Raw genomic sequence first — 15869 nt, 5'->3', positions numbered from 1 at the left:
CATAAGAACTCGGTTCCTTTTTTGAACTGGCCAGATTCCATCATGGGTTCCAGAGTTATGGCCCCTGAAAGGGCCAAAATTAGCTATTTTGACCTTGTCTGCACAATAGCAGCTTTATTTATGATTTGATTTTTACCAAACTGGCACACAACTTGTGTTATCAGAAGATCTTAGTTCCTTTCTTGAACTGGCCAGATTCCATTATGGGTTCCAGAGTTATGGCCCCTGACCTTGTCTGCATAATAGCAGCTTCAGTTTAACCAAACTTGCACACAACTTGTATCACCATAAGATCTTGGTTCCTTTCTTGAACTGGCGAGATTTCATTATGGGTTCCAGAGTGATGGCCTTATGGTCTTTAGGTCAAGTTCGAATCGTGGTCATATGGGGTCAGAAACTAGGTCACAGAGTCAAATCAAAGGAATAGCTATTTAACACTTTCGAGGCCACATTTATGACCATATCTTAATGAAACTTAGTCAGAATGTTAATCTTGATGATCTTTAGGTCAGTAGGTCAGGTGAGCGATGCAGGGCCTTCATGGCCCTCTTGTTTTTCTTTTTGGTTAAATTTTTTCCCTTTGTTGTTCCTGTCCTTTGGACTTGTCCTCAAGTGCAATGATAACAGCGATATAGGGCCATCATGGCCCTCTTGTCTTGGTGTTTGATTACTTCCATTGCAGGTTAAGTGTGGGTGTGGGGGCAGCAGCCCCAATAAATAATATATTCAAAGGTTATTGCTCTCTATTTTTTAGAGGGGTGGGGAGGGGGTATATGTTAGTTAATGGGGATCAAGCGGGGATGTGGGGGCAGTAGCCCCCATAAAAAAGTCACCAAAAATAGTTTGGTCTATGGAAGCGTTAATCAAAACAATCATAAATATTTACACAATTACCTTTTCCATTAAATGTCAAATTCATCAAGACTGTTGTTCATTGAGTTTGTGATTTCTCTCAGTGGTACAAGTTTTTCTGCCTTTTTTGCTAATTTTTTTTTCATTGTATGCTTTGATTTCTATGTCTGTAGGGTTGTACAAAGGGTGATATATTTGCTTTATCAGTTCAAAAAATTTCAAAATGAGTCCTCAGCTTGTACTAGGTACTGTTTTCAGATACAGTAGTGTGCAAAGTTGCTGTCATACAATGATTTGGTGCTGCCATTTCTCGGTAATGATGCCTTAAGAGCTCACCAAGTATTCCTGATTGTATTTGTGTGAACAGCCATGTCTTTGTCAACAAATGTAATATTGTGGTTCACGGTGAGATACCTAAAACCTTCTACATTAAGGCTGGCATATGCTCGCCAGCAGTCTGAATAAATAGATGTACTAGTGAGAATGTATTCTTTAATAATAGAAACCAGTGTGTCTGCACTTCTGTCTGCAACACATTTAAAAAAGGATCTTTTACTGTCTCGTTCAATGCCACCAGAAACCTACACACCGTCTACACATCGTCCTTTGTGGTATTTTCTTTTACCGAACCAAGTCTTGCTCTGATCGATTTCAACAAACTTACCTACTCTACCCATCTGCTCTGAAAACCTCTTCAAGATTTCAACACAAACCTCCCTAGCAAAGTTTTTCCAATCCACAATAGTGTGCTCTGCAATCTCTAGTTCATGGCACACAAAACTTTGTTCAATTTTATATACCCAAAAATATGTGATCAACATTACCTTTTCTAGAGTTATAAATTACTGTTTGAAAACCAAGATCCATGTCTAAGGCCACACCAAATTGATATCTTGTTCTTCGGATTTTTTTCTAAAAATATTTGGGGCAAGCAAGCGAAAAAAAAAAAAAAATTTTTTTTCTCAAATCATTTATTGAAGTGAGGGAAGTGAGCGAAGAGCAATGGAATAAAAAAATATAAATAATCGCTTGTGTCATGTTTATCACCAAATCGAAGTATTTTTATTCGTAAGCCAGAAAAACAAATGTGTGTGAAGTAACATTTAGACAGCATTGTCTTTATGTCTTAATGTATGATGCATACAATAAAAAGTAAGCAATATATCAGCGCTTTTATTATTCTGAAATGTCTTATTTATCCCATATCACTTAACAATTTTCTCTGCTCATGACATTAGACCTTTTAACCCTTGAAGTGCTGGACAACATGTATCTATTACAAATGCAGATCACACAGCACTCTATTGAACCTAATAATCTGAGGTGGTACTACTCGGTGCCAAGTCTGCAGACTGGGTTTTACTGTCAGAAATCAAATGAAAATCCAGCACTATGAGACTTTGACTATTTTCTCTGCTTAATTTTGTAAAAACCATATATCTTCCAAAATCTGGGTGATCATAGATAACCTTGAGTTCTTCCGAGACATTGGAGGAAGCCATTTTTTGCAGAAGAGTAGTTTCCTTGGTGTAATTGACCCCAAAGAACCGTAAGTACCAGAAAGAAAAAGATCCGAAACAACTAAATTATTTGTTTAGGGTGCCAAGTAATTAATTGGTCAGGGAAAAGTATAGTTGGCGATCGCGATCATGAATGCAAGGCCGACGATTATCCGATTGTCGCTGATTGTCAGCCCATCCCTACAGAAGGGATGTATTGTGTTATGCCCCCAGTGTCTGTCTGTCTGTCCATATGTCCATTAGTAATTTTGTGTCCGTTCTGTAACTCTTGAACCCCTTGAAGGATATCAACCAAACTTGACACAAATGTTCACCACATAGACACAACATGCAGAGTGCATGTTTCGGAGGCTTGCTTCAAGGTCAAGGTCACACTTAGGGGTCAAAGGTCATATGGCTTTGTTTCGTGTCAAACAAACTTGACACAAATGTTCACCACATGGAGATGATGTGCAATTTGCATGTTTTTTGATGGCTAAGTCAGTGCAAAAAGCTCACTAGAGCATATATTTCTTGTTATTATTCTCCGACTATTTAAATAGATATTACTTGACTTGACCATTTCATAGCTGCTAGCATCTTAGTCACATCAGTTTTGCATGTGAGCAGATTTCTCTAAAACTACAAGGCATTATGTATTCAAACTTCACATATGTATTTTGCATCATGAGTTGACTTCACAGGACAAGTTAACTCACTCAAGCTTCTACATTGTCAAAAATCTGCACCTTTTTACTGAAGAATTTCTGGTAATGTTTTGCATGCAAAAAAGTTTTTCAAAAACAACCCGGTGAAATGCGTTCAAAACATACATCTTTTGCATCATGAGAAGACCAGGGCCCAGTTGTTCGAATCTTAAACAGGTTGATTAACTTTTAGGGTTATTTTTCGACATTTTAGAAGAGTTAGAATAACAATTGTATGAGTTAAGAATTATGAACTTTGAAAAATCTTTACAATAAAATCAAGACATCATACTTGTTTCTCCCATCAAGACTAGGTTATTTTAACAGCCAGTTAAAGTTTTGAACAAGTGGGCCCTGGTCATAGGCAAAGTTACATAACTCTATCTTATATTTTGTCAAAATTATATCTTTTTCAACTTAGGCTTTTACCTGGGGCGTTCACTCTGTAGGAAAGAGTCTTAGCCGCTCGACCTATGCATCAACATATATATATAGCTTATTAATAAAAGGATTTTTGGCATAATCTGTTTCGACAGGAGGAAGACAGGTAAATGAGAACATAGCTGTAATCCCTCGGATGATGTTTGATGTGCAGCAGCATGGTCTCAAGATTGTCAACAAGAACAGACCCGTCACCAGCTGTATAGAGCAATACAAAGAGAGAAGATATATCAGTGTATGAACAGCTCAAGAGAAACAGATATTTAAGGAGAAATACCCGCAGCATCAAAAAACTTTCAATCTTACTGCTTCATTTCTTTAGAAAAAGGTAAATTTTGACTTTTCATGAACATCATTTTATATGAGTTTCATGATTGTACATTTTAATATATCTGTTATGTTCAACAGTATATACTGGTACTGATGATAAACCCAAACAGAAAATGAGGTTTTTTACCTGTAACTTTTTTATTTCTGCAAATTGAGATCAATGGTCGGTATCAAAATAAAGCTTAACCTTTGCTGAAAATTTTACATAATTCAAATTTATATTTAGTAAGCAAACTCGCACGAAGTGAGGGCCTGAAAGGGGTATGTAAAAAGGGGACTTTATGAACGTTGACTGATGATAAATTCGAACCCTTTGTCATTTACAAAATTTTCTTGGTATTATTATATTGAAACTTTCCCCAGAAAGCTGCAACAGTCATTCCTGATCAAGTAATGAAAAGTTAACAAATGTCAGGCCTTCATGTTTTGACAGTGAGCATGCACAAAAAACACCCTCTTCCCCAGTAATTTTGGATAAATATTTTTTATACAAATTTATGTAATTCATTTATTTATACAGAATATTAACCAATTTTGGTTTTGTTACACCAGTTGATGTAAGTGGAAACTATTAGATGGTGTGTTCAATTTTATAAATAACTGATTGCAATTGAATATTTCCAAGGTGTTCGACTTTATCATCTGTCCGGGTTTATCATCAGTACCAGTAGTTGTGTATTTCACTAACATGAGCAAAATTATTTTTAGTTACAATCTGAAAGTGTGACTACTGAAATAATTTTAGAATTTGTTGGTAAAATCTTCAGTATGTATGTCTGTTGTAGGTGCATTTAGGTCACTAAAATTAGAACGTCCAGTTACACCTGAAGTCACTTTTATCTGTCCTTCTAGGAAATACAATGTAGTTTGATATTTGCAGAGAAATAAATTTACACCAAAGCAGATTCCTGTTACCTGATATAATCAGTTGGCACCTTTTTGGAGAGAGTTGTTGAATAGAAAAGGAATCTGACAATCTAGCCAACTTCATAGAGAACTTTAGAACATGTTTAGGCATAGTGATAACATTGATTTTGTATAGTAAAACAAAGAAAACATGGCCATTTTTTGCTGTTGCTATATTAAACAATTATTGCCTTTTGGTGAGGTCGATGGTGTGGATTTTTCGACCTGATAAAAGCGATACTGACTGAGGGCACAGCCCGAGGTTGATATTGCTTTTACCAGGTCAATGAATCCACATCTTGACTGAACCTAAAAGGCAACAATTGTTTTATTATTAAATCCAGCCTACTTATAAGTATGAAAATTAAATACAAATAGCTGCAGCCTTTGTTCAGTTATGCATTGTAAAATGTGTACAACATTGCATTATTTTGACGTAAAACAATGAAGATGTCACAGCTGGCGGTCAGTGTGTGTTTTTGGCTCTGCCTTCGAGTCAGTATGACGTTTTATCTTTGATCATGACACTACATTTAGACCAGGGGAAAGGACTATAAATATACATTTAACAAGAGAATGAAGTATTGCCATGCAATACAAAGTCCCCTACTGGAAGGCACGTTATTGTTTGTGCTTCAGTATAACATAATGAATTGATACATGTCAATGATGTATAAACAATAATGTACTATATATACAATGTGTTATAACAAAACACTAGGATTAAAATTTGCATACAAAAAAACCTACAGTTGTTTTCATATGGATTTATTTTGGCCAATTATAAAAAAGATATATAAGTTTAATCTCTAGTAACAACAAAGGGAAATTAATAAAAAAAAATAAATAAAATCTATAAGAAAAAAATATATTACAAGTCTACACAAAGCTTTTTACCAGGAAGAGAGAGGTCAAAATACATATAAAAATTCAATGTAACACGCATGTTGTACCACAGAAAAGTGGTCTCGATTTTTCGCTATGGCCAGTAATAAAAAATTAGCAATATAATCTATTTATAGTAACAACAAAGGGTGGTTATACTTAAAACGAGGGTGCCATTTTGTGCCAAGTTACATCAAAGTCTCTCCAAGCATGGAGAAGAAATGCTCTGGACAAACTCGTTCTTAAATTTAACCTTGGACCTCTTAAGTATGACCTTGACCTTAGTCTTAGAGACCTGGCTCTTGCACATGACAATCCGTCTCATAGTGATGAACATTTGTGCCAAGTTTCATCAAAATCCCTCCATGCATGAAGAAGAAATGCTTCCGACAAAGTCATTTTTAGCTTGACTATTCGAAGAATAAGCAGAGCTATCCTACTCACCACGGCATCTGCGTCACACCCTGGTTAAGTTTTTCGTACCAGTCCACATTTTTACAAAGTCTTTTGAGATAAAGCTTTGAAATTTTCAACACTTGTTTACCATCACCATTTCCAGTTATAGGCAAGAGTACATAACTCCTTCAAGCATTTTGACTGAATTATGGCCCCTTTTGACTTAGAAATCTTGGTAAAGTTTTTCGTACCAGTTCATATTTTGTCTTTTGAGATAATGCTTTGAAACTTTTAACACTTGCTTACCATCACCATGTCCAGTTGTATGCAAAAGTACACAAAACTCCATTAAGCATTTTGGTTTAGTTATGGCCCCTTTTTGGCTTAGAAATCTTGGTTAAGTTTTTCGTACCAGTTCACATTTTGTGCAAAGTCTTTTGAGATAAAGCTTTGAAACTTTCAACACTTGTTAACCTTCACCATGTTCAGTTATAGGCAAGAGTACATAACTCCATCAAGCATTTTGGCTGAATTATGGCCCCTTTTGACTTAGACATCTTGGTAAAGTTTTTCGTATCAGTTTATATTTTGTGTAAAGTGTTTGACATATGGCTTTGAAACTTTTTATAACTTGTTTAGTATAATAGTCTCTATCAATAGGCAATAGTACATAACTCTGTTATCTTTTTTGGCTGAATTATGGCCCTTTTTGAATTTGGAAGTTGGTTCTGTTTTCGTATATGTCCATGTTTTGTCAAGACTCTTTGACATAATGGCTTTTAAACTTTAAACACATGTTGATGATTTCCATCTGTAGGCAAGAGTACATAACTGTAACAACTATTTTTGCTGAATTATGGCCCTTTTTGGACTTAGAAATTTGTTCAGATTTTTAGCTCACCTGAGCACGAAGTGCTCAAGGTGAGCTTTTGGGATCGCCCTGTGTCTGTCGCCGGCGGTGGCGGCGGTGTCAACAATTTGACTGTTAACACTCTAGAGGTCACAATTTTGGCCCAATCTTAATGAAACTCGGTCAGAATGTTACCCTTAATAAATTCTTGGACAAGTTTGATATTGGGTCATCTTGGGTCAAAAACTAGGTCACCGGTGTAACGGTCAGTTTTTTCCCCAGTCAGTTTCTTCCCCGGGGAAAAAAACTGACTAGTCAGTTTCTTCCCCGTGGGAAACAACTGACTAGTCAGTTTTTTCCCCGGGGAAGAAACTGACTGGTCAGTTCTTTCCCCCCCTAGTCAGTTTTTTCCCCCCAATTGCAACTGGTTATTCTTGATCATTCTTATGGGGGGAAAAAACTAACTAGTCAATTCTTTCCCCCCCTCATCAATCTTCCTGGCTAGTCAATTATTTCCCGTTACGGGTAGTGAATTGGAACTGGTTATTCTCGGTTATTCTTAACTAGCCTGTTTTTTATTTCCGATAGTCGTTTTTCATTTAAATTTCATATAAAATAAGAAATATGTGTCATATTTTGTGTAAATTAAAGAAATGTTTTTAATTGAACTTACTAAAATTTCTGTTATAATTTTTTAATTGATGGCCTTTTTCCTGTTTCAATTTCTTCTAAGGTAAGGAAATTACCGCTGGTCAGTTCTTTTCCCACCTAGCCATTACTTGACCAGTAAGGTGGGGGAAGTAAATTGACCAGTCAGTTCTTTTCCCCCTAGTCAGTACTTGACCTGTTGGGTGGGGGAAAAATTTACCAGTCAGTTCTTTCCCCCTAGCCAGTACTTGACCTGTCAGGTGGGGGAAGAAATTGACCGGTCAGTTCTTTCCCCCCTAGCCAGTACTTGCTCTGTTAGGTGGGGGGAAGAAACTGACCGGTCAGTTTTTTCCCCCCAGTAGCCAGTACTTGACCTGTCAGGTGAGGGAAGAAACTGACTGGTCAGTTCTTTCCCCCCTAGCCAGTACTTGACCTGGCAGGTGGGGGAAGAAATTGACCGGTCAGTTCTTTCCCCCCTAGCCAGTACTTGCTCTGTTAGGTGGGGGGAAGAAACTGACCGGTCAGTTTTTTCCCCCCAGTAGCCAGTACTTGACCTGTCAGGTGAGGGAAGAAACTGACTGGTCAGTTCTTTCCCCCCTAGCCAGTACTTGACCTGGCAGGTGGGGAGAAGAAATTGACCAGTCAGTTCTTTCCCTCCTTTTATATACTTGACCTGTCAGGTGGGGGAAGAAATTGACCAGTTAGTCCTTTCCCCTCTAGCCAGAACTTGCTCTGTTAGGTGGGGGAAGATATTGATTGGTCAGTTCTTTCCCGCATAGCCAGTACTTGACCTGTCAGGTGGGGGAAGAAACTGACTGGTCAGTTCTTTCCCCCCTAGCCAGTACTTGACCTGGCAGGTGGGGAGAAGAAATTGACCAGTCAGTTCTTTCCCTCCTTTTATATACTTGACCTGTCAGGTGGGGGAAGAAATTGACCAGTTACATGGTTCATACAGAATATCAGAGACAAAATTCAAGTACTTTTCAAGGACTTTTCAAGGACTTTTTACAATTTTTCAAGCACTATTTTTTTTCAAAACCACGACCTGATCTGAACAACTTTTATTATGTAATGCAAAAAAAACACAACCATCACTAGTCACACCTTTGAAAATGACGTAATTCGATTATTAGATTGATGTGATTCACTATTTCGCTGAGGTTTAACGCTTTTCTTGTGATTTTTTAGCGCACTCCTACTAATGATACCTCAAAATTTTGTCACACGACGTACAAATACACTTCGTTCTGTCTGCTCTATAGGGCTTCAGCCACTGTTTATATTCGTCTTTTGTTTCCCGCTTACCTGAGTAAACATGTTTATTTTCCTTACTCATTTTAATTCACTGGAAACACTCGCAAATAGCTAAAAGTTGCTAAGAGTTATTATTCCCCGTATTTTTTTAAATGGAAACATGCAAACGGTGATATGGTAGAAATAGCACTCTGTAAATATCGATAAAGTGTGGCCGTAGACCACTATAATAGCATACGAGTGACCCGATCCTGCAATTTCATGAATTTATTTTCATTTTCTTTGATTTATTTTAAGCCTTAAATTCTTCAGGTCAAATCAAAGGAAAAGCTTGTTAGCACACTAGAGGTCACAATTTTGGCCCAATCTTAAATGAAACTTGGTCAGAATGTTGCCCTCAATAAAACCTTGGACGAGTTCGATATTGGGTCATCTAGGGTCAAAAACTAGGTCACCAGGTCAAATCAAAGGAAAAGCTTGTTAACACTCTAGAGGTCACATATTTGGCCCAATCGTAATGAAACGTCAGAATGTTACCCTCAATAAAATCTAGGACAAGTTCGGACGAGTTCGATATTAGGTCATCTGGGATCAAAAACTAGGTCACCAAGTCAAATCAAAGGAAAAGCTTGTTAACACTCTAGAGGTCAGAATTTTGGCCCAATCTTACTCAAACTTGGTCAGAATGTTAACCTCAATAAAGTCTTGGACGAGTTAGATATTGGGTCATCTGGGATCAAACACTAGGTCACCAGGTCAAATCAAAGGAAAAGCTTGTTAACACTGTAGAGGCCACATTTATGACTGTATCTTCATGAAACATGGTAGGAATGTTAATCTTGATAATCTCAAGGTCCAGTTTGAATATGAGTCATGTAGGATTAAAAATAGGTCAGCAGGTCAAATCAAAGGAAAAGCTAGTTTACACTGTAGAGGCCACATTTATGACCATATCTTAATGAAACTTGGTCAGAATGTTAAGCTTGATGATCTATAGGGCAACTTTAAATCTGGGTCAGGTGGGGTCAAAAACTAGGTCACTAGGTCAAATCAAGAGAGAAGCTTGTTAAAACCTGGAGGCCACATTTATGACTGTATCCTGATGAAACTTGGTCAGAATGTTAACCTTGATGATCTTTAGGTGAAGTTCGAATCTGGGTCATGTGGGGTCAAAAACTATGTCACCAGGTCAAATTAAAGGAAAAGCTTGTTAACACTGCAGAGGCCACATTTATGACTGTATCCTCATGAAATTTGGTCAGATAATTAATCTTGATGATCTCAAGGTCCAGTTTGAATATTGGTCATGTAAGATGAATTACCAGGTCACCAGGTCAAATCAAAGGAAAAGCTAGTTTACACTGTAGGGGCCACATTTATGACCATATCTTGATGAAACTTAGTCAGAATGTTAAGCTTGATGATCTATAGGTCAGATTTAAATCTGGGTCATGTGGGGTCAAAAACAAGGTCACTAGGTCAAATCAAAGGAAAAGCTTCAAACACTTTTATAACTGTATCTTCATGAAACTAAGTCTGAATGTTAATCTTGATGAACTTTAGGTCAGGTTCGAATCTGGGTTATGTGGGGTCAAAAACTAGGTCACAAAGATGAATTACCAGGTCATCAGGTCAAATCAAAGGAAAAGCTAGTTTACACTGCAGAGGCCACATTTATGACATATCTTAACGAAACTTGGTCAGAATGTTAATCTTGATGATCTTTAGGTCAGTAGGTCAGGTGAGTGATACAGGGCCTTCATGGCCCTCTTGTCTTTCAAGTCAGCGTTCAAAACTATTGGAACTGTGGCTTTGAAACTTATAACACTAGTTTATCAACATGATTTCCATCCGTAGACAAGAGTACATAACTCTGTCAACTGTTTTGACTGAATTATGGCCCTTTTTGGACTTTGAAATTAGTTAGATTTTCCATACAAGTCCATATTTTGCCTAACATATAACATAACATATTTGCCATCATGGTCACACATTTAGTGCAAGACTAATCGAAATCCACAAATACAGGAACATTTTTTATGCCCCCACTTTGGGGGGGGGGGGGGGGGGGGGCATATAGATTTGCTCTTGTCCGTCCGTCCGTCTGTCCGTCCGTCCGTCCTTCCGAAAATGTTGTGTCGCGCGTAGGTCTGAAAGTATTTGACGTAGAGTCACAAAACTTTACAGGAATGTTGGTCAGCATGTGTAGTTGTGCACCTGGGGTTTCGCGTCCGGATTCATTCAGTCATGTAAAAGTTATGGCCCCTGACTTTGTAAAAATTGGTCATTTTAATGTTGTGTCGTGCCTAGCTCCAAAAGTATATGACCTAGAGTCACAAAACTTTACAGGCATGTTGGTCAGCATGTGTAGTTGTGCACCTGGGGTTTCGCGTCCGGATTCATCCAGTCATGTAGGAGTTACGGCCCCTGACTTAGTAAAAAATTGGTTATTTTAATGTTGTGTCGCGCATAGCTCCAAAAGTATTTGACCTAGAATCACCAAAGTTTACAGGAATGTTGGTCAGCATGTGTTAGTTGTGCACCTGGGGTTTCAAGTCGGATTCATTTAGTCATGTAGAAGTTATGGCCCTGACTTTGTAAAAATTGGTCATTTTAATGTTGTGTCGTGCCTAGCTCCAAAAGTATATGACCTAGAGTCACATAGCTTTACAGGCATGTTGGTCAGCATGTGTAGTTGTGCACCTGGGGTTTCGCGTCCGGATTCATCCAGTCATGTAGGAGTTATGGCCCCTGACTTAGTAAAAAATTGGTCATTTTAATGTTGTGTCGCGCATAGCCCCAAAAGTATTTGACCTAGAATCACCAAAGTTTACAGGAATGTTGGTCAGCATGTGTAGTTGTGCACCTGGGGTTTCGCATCCGGATTCATTCAGTATTGTAGGAGTTCTGGCCCCTGACTAATGTGATGTAGTGGGGGCATCTGTGTCCCATGGACACATTTCTAGTTTGTTTAATCCATTTCTTTCTCTTGTCTGAAAATCTATGGAAATATTTTGAGCCCATTCTTCAATAAATTTTTCGAATAGTCGAGCATGCTGTCATCTGACAGCTCTTGTTATATCTGACCTTTGGTCTCTAAGTGTGTGACCTTGACCTTAGACCTAGGGCCCGGGTTTTGCGCATGACATGTTGTCTCATGCAGGGAAATGTTTGTGCCAACTGATATTTTTAAAAATCCTGCCTTGCATGACAAAGTTATAGGCGGGACAGGAAAAAAATCTTGTTGACCTTTGGTCTCTTAGTGTGACCTTGACCTTAGACATAGGGCCCAGGTTTTGCACATGACATGTTGTCTCATCCAGGGAAATATTTGTGCCAACATATATTTAAATCCTGCCTTGCATGACAAAGTTATAGGCCGGACAGGAAAAAAATCCTATTGACCTTGGATTTCAAAGTGTGACCTTGACCTTTAAGCCAGGGTTCTGGGTTTTGCGCATCACATGTTGTTTCATCGTGGGGAACATTTGTGCCAAGTGATATTAAAATCCCTTAATGATTACAGAGTTATGGACCGAACAAGAAACTGCAGATGGACGGACGGACGTACGGAATGACTGAAAAGTGCATTCCTGTACTCCCCGAAACTGGTTTTCAACCAGTAGGGGACTAATAATGATACTGTCTATTTCTAGATTATGCAGATTACTGTTCAAGATCAAAGAAGAAAACTACAGAAAATATGTTGAAAATAAAAAGAACGGTGAGAAAGAAGAGGCAGCAGCAGAAAGCACAGGTATTTATATCTTAAACTCTGTACAGATTATTAATCATCCACTAAGTTTCAGTATAGTAAACGTTTTGGAAGGTCAAGTTTGAAACTGGGTCAACTGTGATCAAAAACTAGGTCAGTAGGTCTTGAAATAGAAAAACCTTGTGACCTCTCTAGAGGCCATACCCTTGAATGGATCTTCATGAAAATTGGTCAGAATGTTCACCTTGATGATATCTAGGTCAGGTTTGAAACTGGGTCACGTGCCTTCAAAAACTAGGTCAGTAGGTCAAATAATAAAAAAACCTTGTGACCTCTCTAGAGGCCATACTTTTCATGGGATCTGTATGAAATTTGGTCTGAATGTTCATCTTGATGATATCTAGGTCAAGTTTGAAACTGGGTCAACTGCGGTCAAAATCTAGGTCAGTAGGTCTAAAATTAGAAAAAAAAAATGACCTCTCTAGAGGCCATGTTTTTCAATGGATCTTTATGAAAATTGATCTGAATGTTCACCTTGATGATATCTAGATCGTTTTTGAAACTGGGTCACGTGCGGTCAAAAACTAGGCCAGTAGGTATAAAAATAGAAAAACCTTGTGACCTCTCTAGAGGCCATACTTTTCATGAGATCTTCATGAAAATTAGTGAGAATGTTCACCTTGATGATATCTAGATAAAATTCAAAACAGGGTCACGTACCTTTGAAAACTAGGTCAATAGGTCAGATAATAGAAAAACCTTGTGACCTCTCTAGAGACCAAAATTGGTCAGAATTTTTATCTTGATAATATCTAGGTCAAGTTCAAAACTGGGTCACATGAACTCAAAAACTAGGTCACTATGTCAAATAATAGAAAAAACGACGTCATACTCAAAACTGGCTTATGTGGGAAGAGGTGAGCGATTCAGGACCATCATGGTCCTCTTATTTTAGAAACTATGGAGCACTTTTAAGCTCGACTTTCCGAAGAAAAAGTAGAGCTATTACACTCGCCCTGGCATTGGCGTCGGTGTCGCCATTGGTTAAAGTTTTTGATAAAGTCAAATATCTCTGTTACTATCAAAGCTATTGACTTGAAACTTAAAATACTTATTTGCTATTAAAGTATACACCATGAGAAACACTCCCCGTAACTCTGATGTGAATTTTGACAGAATTATGCCCCTTTTTAACTTAGAATTTTTTTTTTTAATTTTTGATAAAGTCAAATATCTCTGTTACTATTAAAGTTTTTGACTTGAAATAGTTATTTACTATCAAAGTCTACATCAGGAGGCCTAATTCCCATAACTCTGATTTGAATTTTGACAGAGTTATGTCCCTTTTTAACATAGAATTTTTTTTACTGGCAAAGCTGTAATTGAGAGTCAAGCACTGAGAAAAGTCGAGCGCGCTGTCTTATGGACAGCTCTTGTTAGTTGAAAACCAGTCTCGGGGACTATAGGAATGCGCTTTTCCATCCGTCCGTCCACAATTTCATGTCTGGTCTATAACTCTGTCATCCATGAAGGGATTTTAATATTACTTGGCACAAATGTTCCCCATGATGAGACAATGTGTCATGTGCAAAACCTTGACCTCTAGCTTAAAGGTAAGGTCACAATTGAAGGTCAAAAGTCAACAGGGCTTTTTTCCTGTCCGGTCCATAACTCTCCCATCCATGAAGGGATTTTAATATTACTTGGTATAAATGTGCCTCATAATAAGACGATGTGTCATGCACAACTTTCAGACCCCTAGCTCAAAGGTCAAGGTCACACTTGGCAATCAAATGTTAACATGCCATGAATAGGGTCTGTTCTGTGTCAGGTCCATAACTCTGTCATTCTTGAAGGGATTTTAATATCACTTGGCACAAATGTTCCCTATGATAAGACGACATATCATGCCCAAATTTCGGGCCCCTGGCTCAAAATCCAAGTTCACAATACGGCCTATAACTCTACCATCCATGAAATCATTTTAATATTACTTGGCACAAATGTTTCCTATGATGAGACAATGTGTCATGTGCAAAACCCAGACCTCATGGTCACAATTGAAGGTCAAAGGTCAATAGGGTTTATTTCCTGTCTGGTCCAGAACTCTTGTCATCCATCAAGGGAATTCAGTTATACTTGGCATAAATGTTCTCCATGATAAGACCCAGAACCCTAGCTTAAAGGTCGAGGTCACACTTGGAGATCAAAGGTCAATAAGATTTTTTTCCTGTCCAGTCTATATCTTTGTCATGCCAAACAGAATTTAAATATCAGTTTGCACAAATATTCCTCTGGATGAAACAAAGTGTCATGCACCAAAACTGGGCCCTTAGCTGCAAGGTCAAGGTCACACTTGGAACTCAAATGTCAAAATGCCTTTGTTCCTGTCCAGTCTTGTCGGCTCAAGGTCTAGATTACAACTCAAGGTCAAAGGTTTAAGCCTTCCATTTTATGTCCACTCTGTATCTCCTAAACCCCTTGATAGAATGTTATAAAAGTTTGGTCAAATGATCACCTCATCAAGATGTGCAGAACCCATGAGTCAGCCATGCCGGCTCAAGGTCAAGGTTACATCTTAGGGTCAAAGGTTTGAGCCTTCCATTTTGTGTCCGCTCTGTATCTCCTAAACCCCTTGAAGGATTTTATCAAACTTGGGTCAATGATCATCTCATCAAGGCGATCTGCAGAACTCATTATTCAGCCATGTTTGCTCAAGGTCAAGGTCACAACACATGGTCAAAAGTTTGAGCCTACCATTTCATGTCCGCTCTGTATCTCCTAAACCCCTTGAAGGGATTTTATAAAACTAGTCAAATGATCACCTCATCAAGAACTCATGTGTCGTGTCAAGGTCACAACTCAAGGTCAGAGGTGAAGGATTTTCATGAAACTTGGGTCAAGTGATCACTTCATCTAGACAATGTGCAGAATTCATGACTTGGCCATGTGAGTTCAATGTGAAGGTCACAGCTCAAGGTCAAAAGTTTACCCTTTCACTATCCATACCAGTGGTGGGGGATTTAGCTGTCTTTCAGATGGCACAAGATCACAGTTACTTGCCCTTGGTTGACCACAATTCCTCTGTTTGATGGTGAATATTGGTGAAAAAATTGAATGAAAGACATGCACTAAAAGGCATAATTTAAGAGAGGAGATGTGAAATAATAGTATGTATCTCACCTATGTCACGAACCACTCTGCCTGAATCTGGAACACTTGAGCCTTGAACCTCATAGAGTAAATACCGAGAGCCAGAAGTGTGTTAACTGGGGCTTCTTTTCGAAGCATGGGCCTTATGCAACTTGTCGGTTACTATAGTGTTAGTATATATTTCCTCCTAGCCTTCTGAGGTCTTGTTGTAACGCCTGCTGTCGTGCTGTCGA

General features: G+C 38.3%; 1 protein-coding gene across 1 annotated transcript in view; it reads left to right on the top strand.

Moving 5' to 3' along the window:
- LOC128552794 (uncharacterized) overlaps positions 1–12527 on the top strand; it is a 40522-nt gene extending 27995 nt beyond the window's left edge. The window contains exons 13-14 of the mRNA XM_053533861.1: positions 3595–3827; positions 12425–12527. The gene's annotated coding sequence lies outside the window, so the exon portion shown is untranslated. The remainder of the gene's footprint in view (positions 1–3594; positions 3828–12424) is intronic.
- Positions 12528–15869: the final 3342 nt, after the last annotated feature.

This window comes from Mercenaria mercenaria, unplaced genomic scaffold (genome assembly GCF_021730395.1).
Source record: "Mercenaria mercenaria strain notata unplaced genomic scaffold, MADL_Memer_1 contig_3157, whole genome shotgun sequence".
Taxonomy (NCBI): Eukaryota; Metazoa; Mollusca; class Bivalvia; order Venerida; family Veneridae; genus Mercenaria; species Mercenaria mercenaria.
This window is presented reverse-complemented; position numbering and strand designations above follow the sequence as displayed.